This window comes from Oncorhynchus kisutch, linkage group LG6 (assembly GCF_002021735.2).
Source record: "Oncorhynchus kisutch isolate 150728-3 linkage group LG6, Okis_V2, whole genome shotgun sequence".
In the NCBI taxonomy this organism is placed as follows: Eukaryota; Metazoa; Chordata; class Actinopteri; order Salmoniformes; family Salmonidae; genus Oncorhynchus; species Oncorhynchus kisutch.
In genome coordinates this window covers 12,655,792-12,670,322 of record NC_034179.2, presented here as the reverse complement: position 1 = coordinate 12,670,322, position 14,531 = coordinate 12,655,792, and the positions used below count along the sequence as shown (strand labels likewise).

Genomic DNA, 14,531 nt, shown 5'->3' with positions numbered 1-14,531 from the left:
GTGTGGATTATTCTAAAACAGTACAGATTCTGATCACAACAATCATTTCTCGTTCACCTCAATAAGTGTCCTCTATGGATGGGTGGCTGTAATATTTGACCTTCGGAACGATCGGAAACTCAATATCTATCTGGGTATGTTGCTAACCAAGTTTCCAACACGTATTTAACACTTGCAAGGTCATTTTGAACAGTTTTGGACAGCTGAATGTTATGGGAGTTTTACAGGACAGAGTTTCAGATCATTCCAATCAGTGGAGGTTCCTCAGATGAGGAAGGGGAGGACCATCCTCCTCAGTGAATTTCACAAAAATTGTAAAACATTTAAAAAGTTATCCTTTTTAGATAACTACACTAACTATATTCACCATGTTGTGCTGCTGCCATGTTGTTGTCATGTTGTGTTGCTAACATGTTGTGTTGTCATGTGTAGCTGCCGTGCTATGTTGTTGTCTTAGATCTCTGTTTATGTAGTGGTGTCTCTCTTGTTGTGATCTGTGTTTTGTCCTATTTTTTTTTTTTATCCCAGCCCCTGACCCCACAGGAGGCCTTTTGCCTCTTGGTAATCCGTCATTGTAAATAAGAATTTGTTCTTAACTGACTTGCCTAGTTAAATAAAGGTTATATTTAAATTGTTTAAATATATATTCACGTCACCAAATAATTGATTAAAACTGTTTTGCCATGAAAGTCTAAAGTAGCCTCAACAGCACTCTGTAGGGTAGCACCATGGTGTAGCCAGAGGACAGCTCGCTTCCGTCCTCCTCTGGGAACATTTACTTCAGTACAAAACCTAGGAGGCTCACCCCCTTCCATAGACTTACACAGTAATTATGACAACTTCCGGAGGACGTCCTCCAACCTATCAGAGCTCTTGCAGCATGAACTGACATGTTGTCCACCCAATCAAAGGATCAGAGAATGAATCTAGTACTGAAAGCACAATCTACAGCTAGCTAGCACTGCTGTGCATAAAATGTGTTGAGTATTTGACTGAAAGAGTGAGAAAGACAATAGTTGAACAGTTAAGAAATTGATTTCTTCAAAAATGAAGGAGAAGTAAGAGAGCGAGATAATTCATCATATTTTTTTTCAGTTTCAGTTTCACTTAGTTAGCTAACAAATGCAGCTAGCTAGTTAAGCATACTCAAACACCCTGCTCAAACAGAGGGATGCTATGTTAGCTATCTGGCTATGGCTATCCAACACAACACTGGAACTCTTCCAAGTCAAGGTAAGCTTTCGGTTTTACAAATGTATTTCCACCGGGAACTGCCGATGTAACTGCTTACTGACTATACACTTTAACGTTACTGCATGATTGTAGCGGGCTTACTAACGCATTAGTTCTAGTATCTATGTTGACTATGACGTTACTTTAACTAATATGGTGACAACGATGTAGGCTGTGTAGCAGTTATGATATGGTTTGGCTTGGAAAGGTCACATACGCCTGGCTACATACAGCTGATGTGTTGTGCATTGAAGTCCACAAACAAAGGGAAAAGGTGAGAGGAGGAGAGCACATAGATGTGAGGAAAACAACGTGGCTACTATGAAAGTGAACTGAGTTTACGTGTAATTAGGGCTGTATATGAAAAACTTTTCTTGAACAGAAGCAAACGTAGCGAAACAGGGATAAACATACCTGAATTTGTCCAATAGAAACTCTCGTTTGCAACTGTTGGAATAATGATTACAGCCTCGATCAAGTAGATGCAGGCAAGAGTGAGCAGGGCGGTATTGAATGTGTCACTGTCTGTCCATGTGTTACTGTCTGTCACGTCACATTTTTCTCTCAACCTGTGTGCACATAAGTTGTAAACTTTCATTCATAGGCTAGGTTGTAGCAACCTTATAATGGGTATAGAGAAAATTAGAGTATCATGTTGTAGCCTAAACCTATCAATGTTACTGTACATAGAACTAGGTGAATGGAATATAAATGACAGCCATACAATATGCTGTAATCGAAATAAGGCCATGCTCATGAAGAAAAAAATATTGTCCTCCCTCATCATAAACGGCACGACTGACACTGATTCTAAACGCAACATAACTGAGGCGAAGACTTGATGAAAATTGATCTTGGGGACAGAGGAGCTTCACTCACTGACTTCCAGGGGTGGAGATCAGAGGTGTGAACAACCCTGAACAACACCCACCCATGGCAGGACAGTGTTTGTGTCATTTCTCAAAGACGGAGCTCAGGGAGCTCTTCTTACCTTCTCAATGCTCACGAAGTTGGGCACACCACTTGGAATGTCCAATCGGTCATGCTCTGAGACCATGATGCTCTCTGCCTCATCTGGGGACACACACAGACAGAAAGTGACATCAATCAGAGAGCAAAGAAAACAAGCAAGCAAAGAAAAAGATCAGGAAAATGTGTATTTTGCTTTCAATGAGGATACTGATATTAAAATGAATATGTGGTGGTCTGGCCCGAGTAATGTTGAAATTACAGCTGCCATACTGTAGTAACTGACTACAATAATATTGTTTTCTCACGTTCAACTTAGGCTGAGGCTGCATTTCCCACGGTAACTGCCCCCTGGAAGCCATTTCCCCAGAGCAAAACATCTGTATCACATTCTGCATGATGTTTCTTTACCTCTACTTTAAGCACACATTTTTGTGCTCACCCTCCACATTTCTCACTGTCAATCGTGAATGACAATTCTTCAAGTTGCCAACCATTTGATCTCAATCAGTTACATGGGAATATGCATTTAAGTACAGTGTTGTTTTGCATTATGTACACTGAGCGAATTTTCGAGCAGATGGTGTTGACAAACTGTATCATACCTGTGTTTTGTTTCAATCAAAGCATATATTTTGCCTATGTAACCGATGTGACATGGCTAGCTAGTTAGCGGGGTGTGCGCTAATAGCGTTTCAATCAGTGACGTCACTCGTGCTGAGACGGAGTAGTTGTTCCCCTTGCGGCGGCTTTTGTGGAGCGATGGGTAACGATGCTTCGAGGGTGGTTGTTTGTGGTGTGTGCACAGGGTCCCTGGTTCAAGCCCAGGTACGGGCGAGGACAGGGACGGAACCTATACTGTTACACCTAGAGTTGTGTGCTGTTGTGTTCTGGCCGCATGAGAGAAACATGCGACCGTTCGCACAATCATGCAAAAAATGTCATAAGAAATTAGGTGATGTTTTTCATCTTATAGTTACGTTGTGCTATTATGTTCGGTTCAGTTATGTAGAATACTATCGTTAGTATTGTGATCTTGTGATCAGTTTTGATCTAACTTAAACAAGCCCCATTCGCCAGAATACCTTGTTCTCTGGGAAGCCGAGCGAATAGAGCAGAGACTGTGCGTAAACTATAGAATCGCGAAAATGCTCAGAAGTTTAGAATTTTTAGTTATCGGGAACCGACTTCCGGAGAATTGAGAAACGCAGCAACTCTGTTAAATGTATCCATTCAATTACGTTTGAGGACTGGTATGCCTAGCAAGGTTTCTGGTTTTCAGAATGAAAATCAAACTCTTTCTGCTTGAGGCGGTTTTAGTCTTGAAATTGGGAGATTTTAATCCTCATTTGTTCAAATCTTTTGGTGACATCACCATTATAGACGTGATTGTGTGCTAAAATAGAGGGGACTAATACCATTTCCCCAACACTGAGCTGAGCCTAGCTGTACTGCGTTGGTCTGGTTACGCATCCAGCATAATTTCTGGAACCTTGCTGGAAAGGACAATGTGGAAAATATATCGGAGTGTACACAGTACGTTTCAGGTCAGCTGTCAGTACACGTGGTAAAGAGAGAAGGACGTACTCCCCATGTGGTTAGACAAGCGTTCCATTCGCCATGTCCATCTGATAGGCCAGAACGAAGCTGAGAGGTATGACGGGGACAGAAAGCCCGCTTCCTCTTCTTAATAGCACTGCTCACGTGGGGATAGAGGTACATTAGACAGTCACAGAGATCAACTAACACCTAAAACAATCATTCAAACGCGTGAAACCAAACCAATATATACATTTGTGTATGGGTGGGGCACACATTTAGCCTATATTATCAACATGTACAAGGCTTGTGTTGGCATCCAAAGACAGAGATTCTGTATTTTATTTTATTTCACCTTTATTTAACCAGGTAGGTTAGTTGAGAACAAGTTCTCATTTACAACTGTGACCTGGTCAAGATAAAGCAAAGCTGTTCAACACACACCAACACAGAGTTACACACGGAATAAACAAACTTACAGTCAATTATACAGTAGAAAAGAAAAGACTTATAACAATCATGATTTGCTTAAAAACAATTGATATGATTTATTTTTAAATCACACTAGCTAGCTTCACTCAGAACATTATGGGCAACGTATTTATACGTTTGTTATGACGAAGATGTTGTCGATGGGCAGAAACTACATCTGCGACCCTGCACATGTGACTATTAAACACTTTGAATCTGAAACTACTGAACCATAACCTGTATGTGAATAGCAGGTAATGAACTGTGTACACACATCACACTGCTGTAAATAAAACAGTAGTTTGGCTTTAAAAGTCCACTGCACTTAACATGAATCAGTTACCCCTCTAATCCTTTAGATCAGTGAGCATCTCACACCTAACAGGTAAGAAATATAGTCACTCAGCTCGGCAAGAAATGGCAACAGCAGTGGTCCTAGGTACATTTCAGAAGATCCAACCATCTGTTAACACTGAAGCTTCCTGCCATCCAGGACCTCTACAGCAGGTGGTGTCAGAGGAAGGCCCTAATAATTGTCAAAGACTCCAGCCACCCTAGTCCATAGACAGTTCTCTCTGCTACAGCACGGCAAGCAGTAGCGGAGTGCCAAGTCTAGGTCCAAGAGGCTTCTAAACAGCTTTTACCCCCAAGCCATAAGACTCCTGAACAGCTAATTAAATGGCTACCCAGACTATTCGCATTGTCCCCCCCCCCCCTTTTACACCACTGGTACTCTCTGTTGCTATCATCTATGCATAGTCACTTTAATAACTCTACCTACATGTATCAGGTATGAAGGTAAGACCCAGATGCAGACAACGTCTAATTAACAATGGTTTAATAATCCAACAGGGGCAACAGACAGGTCAATGCAGACAAGGGTCAGTAAACCAGAGGTGGGGTAACAGTACCGGACGGCATGCTCAGGGTCAGGGTAGCCAGTGGTCAGGCAGGCGGGCTCAGAGTCAGGACAGGCAAGGGTCAAAACCAGGAGGGCGAGAAAAAGAGAGACTGGGAAAAACAGGAGCTAAGACACAAATAGCTGGTTGACTTGACAAACTGGCAATGGACAAACAGAGAACACAGGTATAAATACACAGGGGATAATGGGGAAGATAGGTGACACCTGGAGGGGGGAGGAGACAATCACAAAGACAGATCAGGGTGTGACAACATGTACATTTTTACATCAATTACCTCGACTAACCGGTGGCCCCGCACATTGCCTCTGTACCGGTACCCCTTGTATATAGTCTCGCTATTGTTATTTTACTGCTGCTCTTTAATTACTTGTTACTTTTTTATTTCTTATTCATATTTTCTTTTTAAGTAATCACTGTACCTGTTGTCTTCAGCGCATGTGACTAATAAAATTTGATTTGATTTGAAGTGTAAGTCATAACAGCAGCACAACAGTGTCATCATATTGTCATCAACAATATCACTGTCATGATATATGGCATGTTATGTCATGTTATGTCATGTTATGTCATGTTTATGACAGTATTGTGACACTTATGACATACAGTTCAAACAAAGTGTTACCTCATCTTTTTTGTCAATCCATCTTCATTAGTCTCTTTATTAACTAAACATACATTTTGCAATGTTATAATTGTATTAAAACATTATCAATCATCTATGTCTAACTATTGAAGAACCCTGGCTTAATGTGAACTAAAATAATGTAGGCCTAGAACCCACCCGATGGTGAGACCTAGTTAACTCTGTGGAGGACCCACCCGAGGGTGAGGCCTAGTTAACTCTGTGGAGAACACACCCGAGGGTGAGGCCTAGTTAACTCTGTGGAGGACCCACTCAATGGTGAGGCCTAGTTTACTCTGTGGAGGACCCACCCGATGGTGAGACCTAGTTAACTCTGTGGAGAACACACCCGATGGTGAGACCTAGTTAACTCTATGGAGAACACACCCGATGGTGAGACCTAGTTAACTCTGTGGAGAACCCACCCGAGGGTGAGACCTAGTTAACTCTTTGGAGAACCCACCCGAGGGTGAGGCCTAGTTAACTGTGGAGAACCTACCTGAGGGTGAGGCCTAGTTAACTCTGTGGAGTACCCACTCGATGGTGAGGCCTAGATAACTCTGTGGAGAACCCACCCGAGGGTGAGGCCTAGTTAACTCTGTGGAGAACCCACCCGATGGTGGGACCTAGTTAACTCTGTGGAGGACCCACCCAATGGTGAGGCCTAGTTAACTCTGTGGAGGACCCACCCAATAGTGAGGCCTAGTTAACTCTGTGGAGGACCCACCCAATGGTGAGGCCTAGTTAACTCTGTGGAGAACCCACCCGATGGTGAGGCCTAGTGTGGCCAGGCTGAAGAAGTATTTGAGGAACTCCCTGGACCAGGCAATCTACATGGCCATTTGCCTCTTTCTCATCTGATTCTGCATCAGGGTCTGTGTCTCCATCCGGGCAGGGCAGGAAGGACAGGAACATACTCAGTCAGAGCTCAGGGAACACATCCCAACGTGCAAAACTGGTTCAAATTATGTTATTATGACGTCTTTTATGACGTTACACCAAGTAAAAGGATGTAAAAGGATGTAAAAGGACGTTTAGTTGATGTCTTTTTAGCAACCAGAAAAATCCGCATTTTTGGTTGTAATCTCGTTATCTGCTGCAAAACTCTGATCTCAAGGCACACACCCTATAAATTAATAGACTATAGCTAATGTGCATTTCTTTGACACAAATAGCAGGATGTATTTGTTGTTTCAAGAGATATGAGTGTGAAATGAATGATAGGAACAAAGAGAGGTGGAGAAACACGTATGAACACCCTTGAACACCAGGCTCTTCTGGTGCGACTTCCTCTGTGGGGCATCGTGCCTCCCTGACAATAGATGTAAGAAGAGGGTGATGTGTAGGGGTCAGAGAGAGGGAGGAGACATATTGATACTCTAGTGACGCAGGACTGGGAGAGTGGAGTGGAACCTGCGGCCATCACATCCTGGCTTGGATTGAACTGTGAGTCACTCAATCTAGGTATCATCGCCATCATTATCATGACAATTAAATTATGAGACTGTGGGACGGGACACTAAGACTAAGTGCCTTCAAGATATGACAAAGCCTCAGACCTTCAGGGTGGATAAGAAAGGTTGCTGTTTCACCTTCTGTCACCTCAGTGAATATTAAAACAGATTAAACACATTCTCTAAAAACGGCTGTAAATTTTACATAGCCGGCCTTTAAATGCATTCCCCTCACATCCTTTGAAGGCAGTCAGACACCCTTTGATTCAGTGCTGAGACACACGCACTGATGACTGACCAGGGTCTCGGGATCACTCGACCCCTAGCGCCATCACACTCTTATTCCTAGGTGAACTCTTTTGTCGGGTCAAGTATGCTTTTTTTCTACGTTGTTTCCCGTTTATGGCCGCAATTATCATTCGGAGAGAAGAGAAGAGAGAATGCATGGCATTTTGTATGACAGCTCTTTATTCCCTAAAAGTCATGTCAAAAGATGCCACTTGCTTTATGAAATATGTAGATAGATCATAAGGCTGGCGGTTGATTAGGTTGGAAAAAAGACGATTCAATTGACATTCAAATATGGCAGTATAAAAGGGACGTAAATTATAGTGTGTCATGCGAGGATGATTTTCGTGACAATTATCATTGGTCATTGGTGGCAATACATTAAATATTCTAACAGTAAGTGGCCCAAAACAGAAGGAGTGGGAGACAACATCAAAAATATCAAATGAATATATATAAATAATGTATGCCATTTAGCAGACCCTTTTATCCAAAGAGTCATACGTGCATCCATTTTAGGTACAGTGGTCACAGCAATCGAACACACTATCTTGCTGTTGCAAGCCACATGCTCTACCAACTCATCATCTGAGTACAAAGCACAATGTAATGTATTCATGACTCCAGACAATTGAATGGAAATGGTATTCAATTAAAAAAGACGCATATGTCAATGTACCTACAACTATCATTTGTGCAACTCTTCAAACAACTAAAATAAATACTCTGAAGGAAGTGTCTGGTGTTTCTGAAAGACAAGGGATGGAGACTGATTGGCTCGTTTTGTGACTTGTTAGTTAGTCATCATCAGTCAATTGATTACACAAGCCAGTATGTTACATAACTCTAAATCAATCAAAACCTTTCACCTTAAGGAGAAGCACTTAGTTGTGGTGATTAGAGAAGACCACTTGGCTTTTCTTGGGAGTACTACAACTTCTTTGGTATGAAAGCATCAGGCATGTGGCCATTCAGTAACACCTTAACATTAGCTTAAAGAAATCATTGGGAAAACATAAAAATCAAGAGCTACTGTTCTGTATTCGTGACTGCAGAGTTCTCCTCAAATACTCAGCTGGTGCTGAGTACGGCTGCAGGTTTGACTCAGAGAATTTAGAATTTTTAAACATATGTAACTGCCATTTCCTGCAATCTAGAGCAGAACTGGCCTTAAATGATAACAAATAATAATATATATATATATATTTAATTTAAAACATATTTTTTATAGTTGCGCAGCCAGTCCACAAGGTGGCGTAGCGCCCTCGTACCTTCCTTTGGGGAGAACCCTGGAGTCTATATCCTGCAGAATGGGTTGAAATAGGACTGCTAATTGTAATCGTTAAAATACTTGTGAGCGTTTGCTATAGCCTGCCTGTAGTGCTATAGCCTGCCTGTAGTGTTATACCCTGCCTGTAGTGTTATAGCCTGCCTGTAGTGTTATAGCCTGCCTGTAGTGTTATAGCCTGCCTGTAGTGCTATAGCCTGCCTGTAGTGTTATAGCCTGCCTGTAGTGTTATAGCCTGCCTGTAGTGCTATAGCCTGCCTGTAGTGCTATAGCCTGCCTGTAGTGCTATAGCCTGCCTGTAGTGCTATAGCCTGCCTGTAGTGTTATAGCCTGCCTGTAGTGTTATAGCCTGCCTGTAGTGCTATAGCCTGCCTGTAGTGTTATAGCCTGCCTGTAGTGCTATAGCCTGCCTGTAGTGCCTGATAACCATCAGACAGCTAGGGAATTCTCATCTGCAGTCATTTCAATGGGTCTGACACGTTAGACCATGTGGCCACCAGAAATCGATTTCAGCCTTTGCCACCAACGGCGCCGCGTCATCAAACCGGAGATGGCTTTTAAGGAAGCATCATTTTGTTCATTGAAAAAAAAGCAAACATCACAGATCTGTTGGGAAAAAAATATGTGCAGTTAGGATATAAAGTATAGTGTATTTTAAAGGCTTAGACCTTCAGCGGAGTGTGTCATGTATTTTATTAGGTCCTCGTAAGGTAGTGGCCCCACTAAACTGTTTATCTACCTCGGAGAGTGCATAGGAGCTCACAAGAGCATTCTGGCAGACAGGAAAGATTCCTTCCAATGTGTCCCTCATTGGATAACATTGGTGTCTCTGACTAAGGCACTAGGCCAACGTCTGAATCTCTGCAGCTAAGACATATCAAGACCCTTCACCTTCACCAACTCAGGGCTTAACTGCAAAATCATGCTCAAATGGAGTTGGACGTCACCAAGAGACACCGTTCTTAACGTCTGCTCTGACTCCCCAGGAAGGGGTGACTCAGCGGGAGAGAGGTGGGCTGAGGAGAGTCGAGGGACAACAGAGGAGTAACATGGAGGTGACAAAGATGATGAAGTGGAATGGGTGCTGAAATGTGTGGAGGAAGTTCACTGACATTTCCTAAAGGCCGTGTGGAATGATGTCCTTTACTGAGCAGTAAATCAAATGGAAAACTCAACACTCAAATAATCAAAACCGGACTCAAACCAATGAGACAACTTTTATTTTAGTGTGTTGAGTCTAGTTATGAGCTCTAACTTTTGATTGCTATATGGTTTTCTCATCTCACATTACGTCATACACAGGTAAACAACATGAGCTTCGTGAAAAAGACAGTGGGGGGGGGGGGGGGGTCAATGACTAGGCCTATCTTAAATGACAGACTAACCATGATAAGTGTAATACTCATCTATTCTATTTCACATTCCTCAGAACATCAGGATCCACATCCCTATAATTTGTAGGCTATATTTAATTCATATTTTGAAAGTGGATGAATTGAAAATGTCATAAGTTTCAATCACGCACGATGTACCCATACAAACTGACCATCTCCATTTAATCATCAAGTCATAGACAATAACTTAAAACGTTGTAAGACTCCACTACAATGACCAATGACGTTGTTGATCATGCGGTCCAATTCAGGCGAGCAGTGAGCCAACAGTCATTTACTTTGATATGACTTGAAAAGACACTCCTCCTCTGCCTGACATGCAATGGGTTTGAAATCCTAACGTAGGAGAGAGGGAGAGGCTTCATGAGCCAGATATCCTTTTAAATTGCCAGGTGGATTCCATCTATTACCATTCCAAGTGTCAGATAGTACTTTACAAAGAGAAGAAGATGGTAACATTAATGTTTTGATTCTATGCGATCGATTGTGTCCAGAAAATACCTTTTTTTTCTCTTCATCTACAGTCGTATTAATGTCAGCACAGTATTAGACACTTGATAACACAGCGGTGTCGGTTAGAGATGTACCCACCACATTTTACAATGATGGTGATGTGGCATATGGTAAATGGTGCATTACACATGAAAAGCTTCTGAAGAACATGTGCTCTGCTGATGTACCCTACTGCCACATCTCACAAGGACAGTTAGGAGGTGCCAAATTTGTGGTCAACAAATGCCATTGAATATCTTAATCTTAATCTGAGATACAAAAATAATTATAAAGTACATGCATTTACTTCTGAGTCTGAGCAAATTGTACATTACACACTTATACAGAACATGTAGTCTCAGCTGTCATGAAGTCACGATGACATACGGAATTACTATATGTGATTCATTTTGGGATATGGGACGGCTATATGTAATTATATGGTTAAAGATGCCATACTTGTGGAAAAACATCATAGAATACCTGAATTCCCTCAAAAAACCTGCAGGAAAATTGTATATCTACATATATTTGTTTCAATCTGAGTAATCCAAATGACCTGAACCAGAGCATAATGCTGAAGCCCCAATCTCGATCTGGAAAGCTTGGGATCAATCAACCAATCATCATTAGTCATTATTTATTACATTTGCGGAGGTAAAAGTGGGGAGAAAGTGGGGGAAAACAGAACAATATTTTACAGTAATAAGTCTGTCACCCCCAATGGGCTATTGTCTGATAATGACATTGGTCTGCCACAACCACAGATCACAGGTGCTGATTGCCTCGCAGGCAAAAAAATAAATCAAAAACGTATTGGGCCACAATACGGAGAGAGAAAAAGCTTTTGGTCAAGGCTTGTTGCACAAAAACTACCCCTTTTTAACGATTCCAATCAAACCTGTTTTACACCCTGCTTCAGCCCCGAGCAAAAGGAAGCACCTCACTCCATCTTCAAGACGGTGTTACTGTGTTACTGAGATGTTTTAGAATCTAGGGGAAAATACTGAGTATCAATAAAATGTGTGTTACCCAGTGGGCAAAAAAATCGTTTAAATGACGTCTTTACAACCAGAAACCAGGCAAAACTGGTTTTTGAAGACGTCATTGGTCATTAATAATGTCATAATGCTGTGATTTCAACAAGTTTTGCCCCAGTTTTACAGCTGAAACATATATCCTTTTCCTCCTCCAAGAAACAGATAATGGCCACACATTGTATAGGTTTATACAGGAATCTTTGTTATGGCTTTTGGATTTGTGCAGACAGGCATAACAGACCAGGGCTGTCATCACTTTGGGCCTTTTACACTTTTCTAATGTCAACAATGGGGAAATGGTGAGTAATACTGGTTGAGTATGTCAAATCCTCGAATTAAATAACACCATAAAAAATAAAAAATACTATTTTAGGGAAGACTCATGTTGAGCCCATTGGAATTTAATCCGTTGTTTTATTAGAAATGCCTTGTTCTGACGATGGTTAGGCTATAGCTAGACCTTCATCTTAACTCTCAGTTCCATCACATCACACATAAGAGTCATTGGACAAAGGCATCATTAGGGGGAGTTTTGTTATATTTTTGAATATTGACATGCATTGCTTGCGATACGATTTTGCAAGAAATAGGACCTTATCTTTCATATTGGAGAGAAATAATAATAACGAAGGTTAAATTGATACACCTTTTATAGGGTTAGGGTTCCCACGCGGCCATATTTCCATGTTAGAGTGCTTGTTTACGGAAAACAGACAGAAGAGAGTGGACTACAGTCAGACGACAGAACGATTTTTTGATGGGGGGGGTGCAGGATTCTTTTGCCTGATTTAGATATGTTTCTGCTTATAATTTCCGAAATTTTGGTAGACTATTTGTTAGTCAACTTGTGTTTAATTAGATACTGTAGATGCAGCGTATCTTCTGTCATTATATGTTGACCTAGAAGACTAGTTAATGCTTTAATAAAACGCTCAAACAGATGCTGCGGAAGGTCATCGAGCAGGACGGGAAGAACTGGAACCAGCTAATACCCCACCTAATGTTCTCAATCCGAGAAGTACCCCAATCTTCCACTGGGTTTTCCCCGTTCCAACTCCTCTACGGGAGGAAGCCACACGGCCTACTGGACCTCGCAAAGGAATTGTGGGAAGCCCAACCGACCCCATTACGCAGCATGGTAGAGCACGTGGAGACGATGAGGGAGCGGATTACAGCCAAATGGCCCATCATAAGGGAACATATGGAGAAGGCCCAAAGCGCCCAAGCCCAGGTTTACAATCGGGGAGCCCAGCCCCGAGAATTCCAGGTGGGAGACAGGGTGCTGGTCTTAATCCCCACGGCCGAAAGTAAGTTCCTGGCAACATGGCACGGACCATTCGAGGTGGTTAGCAACCGGGGAGACGGAAACCTCAACAGATTTGCCACGTGAACCTATTGAAGAAGTATCACGAGAGAACAGCCTTGGCTGTGTTATGGTCGGGACCCAGGACGCCAATGGGACCAGGGGTGGTCCCGAGCAATGAGGACCTCGACCCTGCCCAGAAGCAAGAGCTCAAGGAGCTGGTCGATCGGAACACGGCGGTGTTCTCTGAGAAACAGGAAGTGGAGGCAATGCTGAGGATGGGGGTCATAGAAGAGTCCCACAGTGCAGGGTGCAGCCCCATCGTGTTGGTGCCCTAACCGGACGGAGCCTCCGCTTCTGGAACGATTTCCGGGGGGTGAACGACATCAGCTTGTTCAACCCAGCACAGCCAGAAGTGGACTGGCCACCCCTCATAGCCTGGTTCCTCTCTAGGTTTCTTCCTAGGTTCTGGCCTTTCTAGGGAGTTTTTCCTAGCCACCGTGCTTCTACACCTGCATCGCTTGCTGTTTGGGGTTTTAGGCTGAGTTTCTGTACAGCACTTTGAGATATCAGTTGATGTAAGAAGGGATTTATAAATAAAATTGATTTTGTATTCAGAACCGTTGCTATGAGACTCAAAATGGAGCTCCGGTGCATCTTGTTTCCATTGATCATCCTTGAGATGTTTCTACAACTTGATTGGAGTCCACCTGTGGTACATTCAATTGATTGGAGATGATTTGGAAAGGCACACACCTGTCCATATAAGGTCCCACAGTTAATAGTGCATGTCAGAGCAAAAACCAAGCCATGAGGTCGAGGGAAATGTCCGTAGAGCTCCGAGACAGGACTGTGTCGAGGCACGGATCTGGGGAAGGGTACCAAAACATTGCTGCAGCTTTGAAGGTCCCCAAGAACACAGTGGCCTCCATCATCCTTAGATGGAAGAAGTTTGTAACCACCAAGGCTCTTCCTAAAGCTAGCCACCCAGCCAAACTGAACAATCAGGGGAGAAGGGCCTTGGTTAGGAAGGTGACCAAGAACCCAATGGTCGCTCCAGAGTTCCTCTGTGGAGATGGGAGAACCTTCCAGAAGGACAAACATCTCTGCAGCACTCCACCAATCAGGCCTTTATGGTAGAGTGGCCAGATGGAAGCCACTCCTCAGTAAAATGCACAACTGGTCTGATGAATTATTTGGCCTGAATGCCAAGCATCACATCTGGAAGAAACCTCGCACCATCCCTACGGTGAACGATGGTGGTGGCAGCATCATGCTGTGGGGATGTTTTTCAGTGACAAGGACTAGGAGACTAGTCAGGATTGAGGGAAAGATGAAAGGAGCAAAGTGCAGACAGATCCTTAATGAAAACCTGCTCCAGAGCGCTCAGGACCTCAGACTGAGGAGAAGGTTCTCTTCCAACAGGACAACAACCCTAAGCACACAGCCAAGACAACACAGTAGTGGCTTCAGGACAAGTCTCTGAATGTCCTTGAGTGGCCCAGCCAGAGCCCG

General features: G+C 42.9%; 1 pseudogene; it reads right to left on the bottom strand.

Moving 5' to 3' along the window:
- Positions 1–2,206: 2,206 nt before the first annotated feature.
- On the bottom strand, positions 2,207–6,644 carry LOC109893629 (plasminogen receptor (KT)-like; annotated as a pseudogene).
- Positions 6,645–14,531: the final 7,887 nt, after the last annotated feature.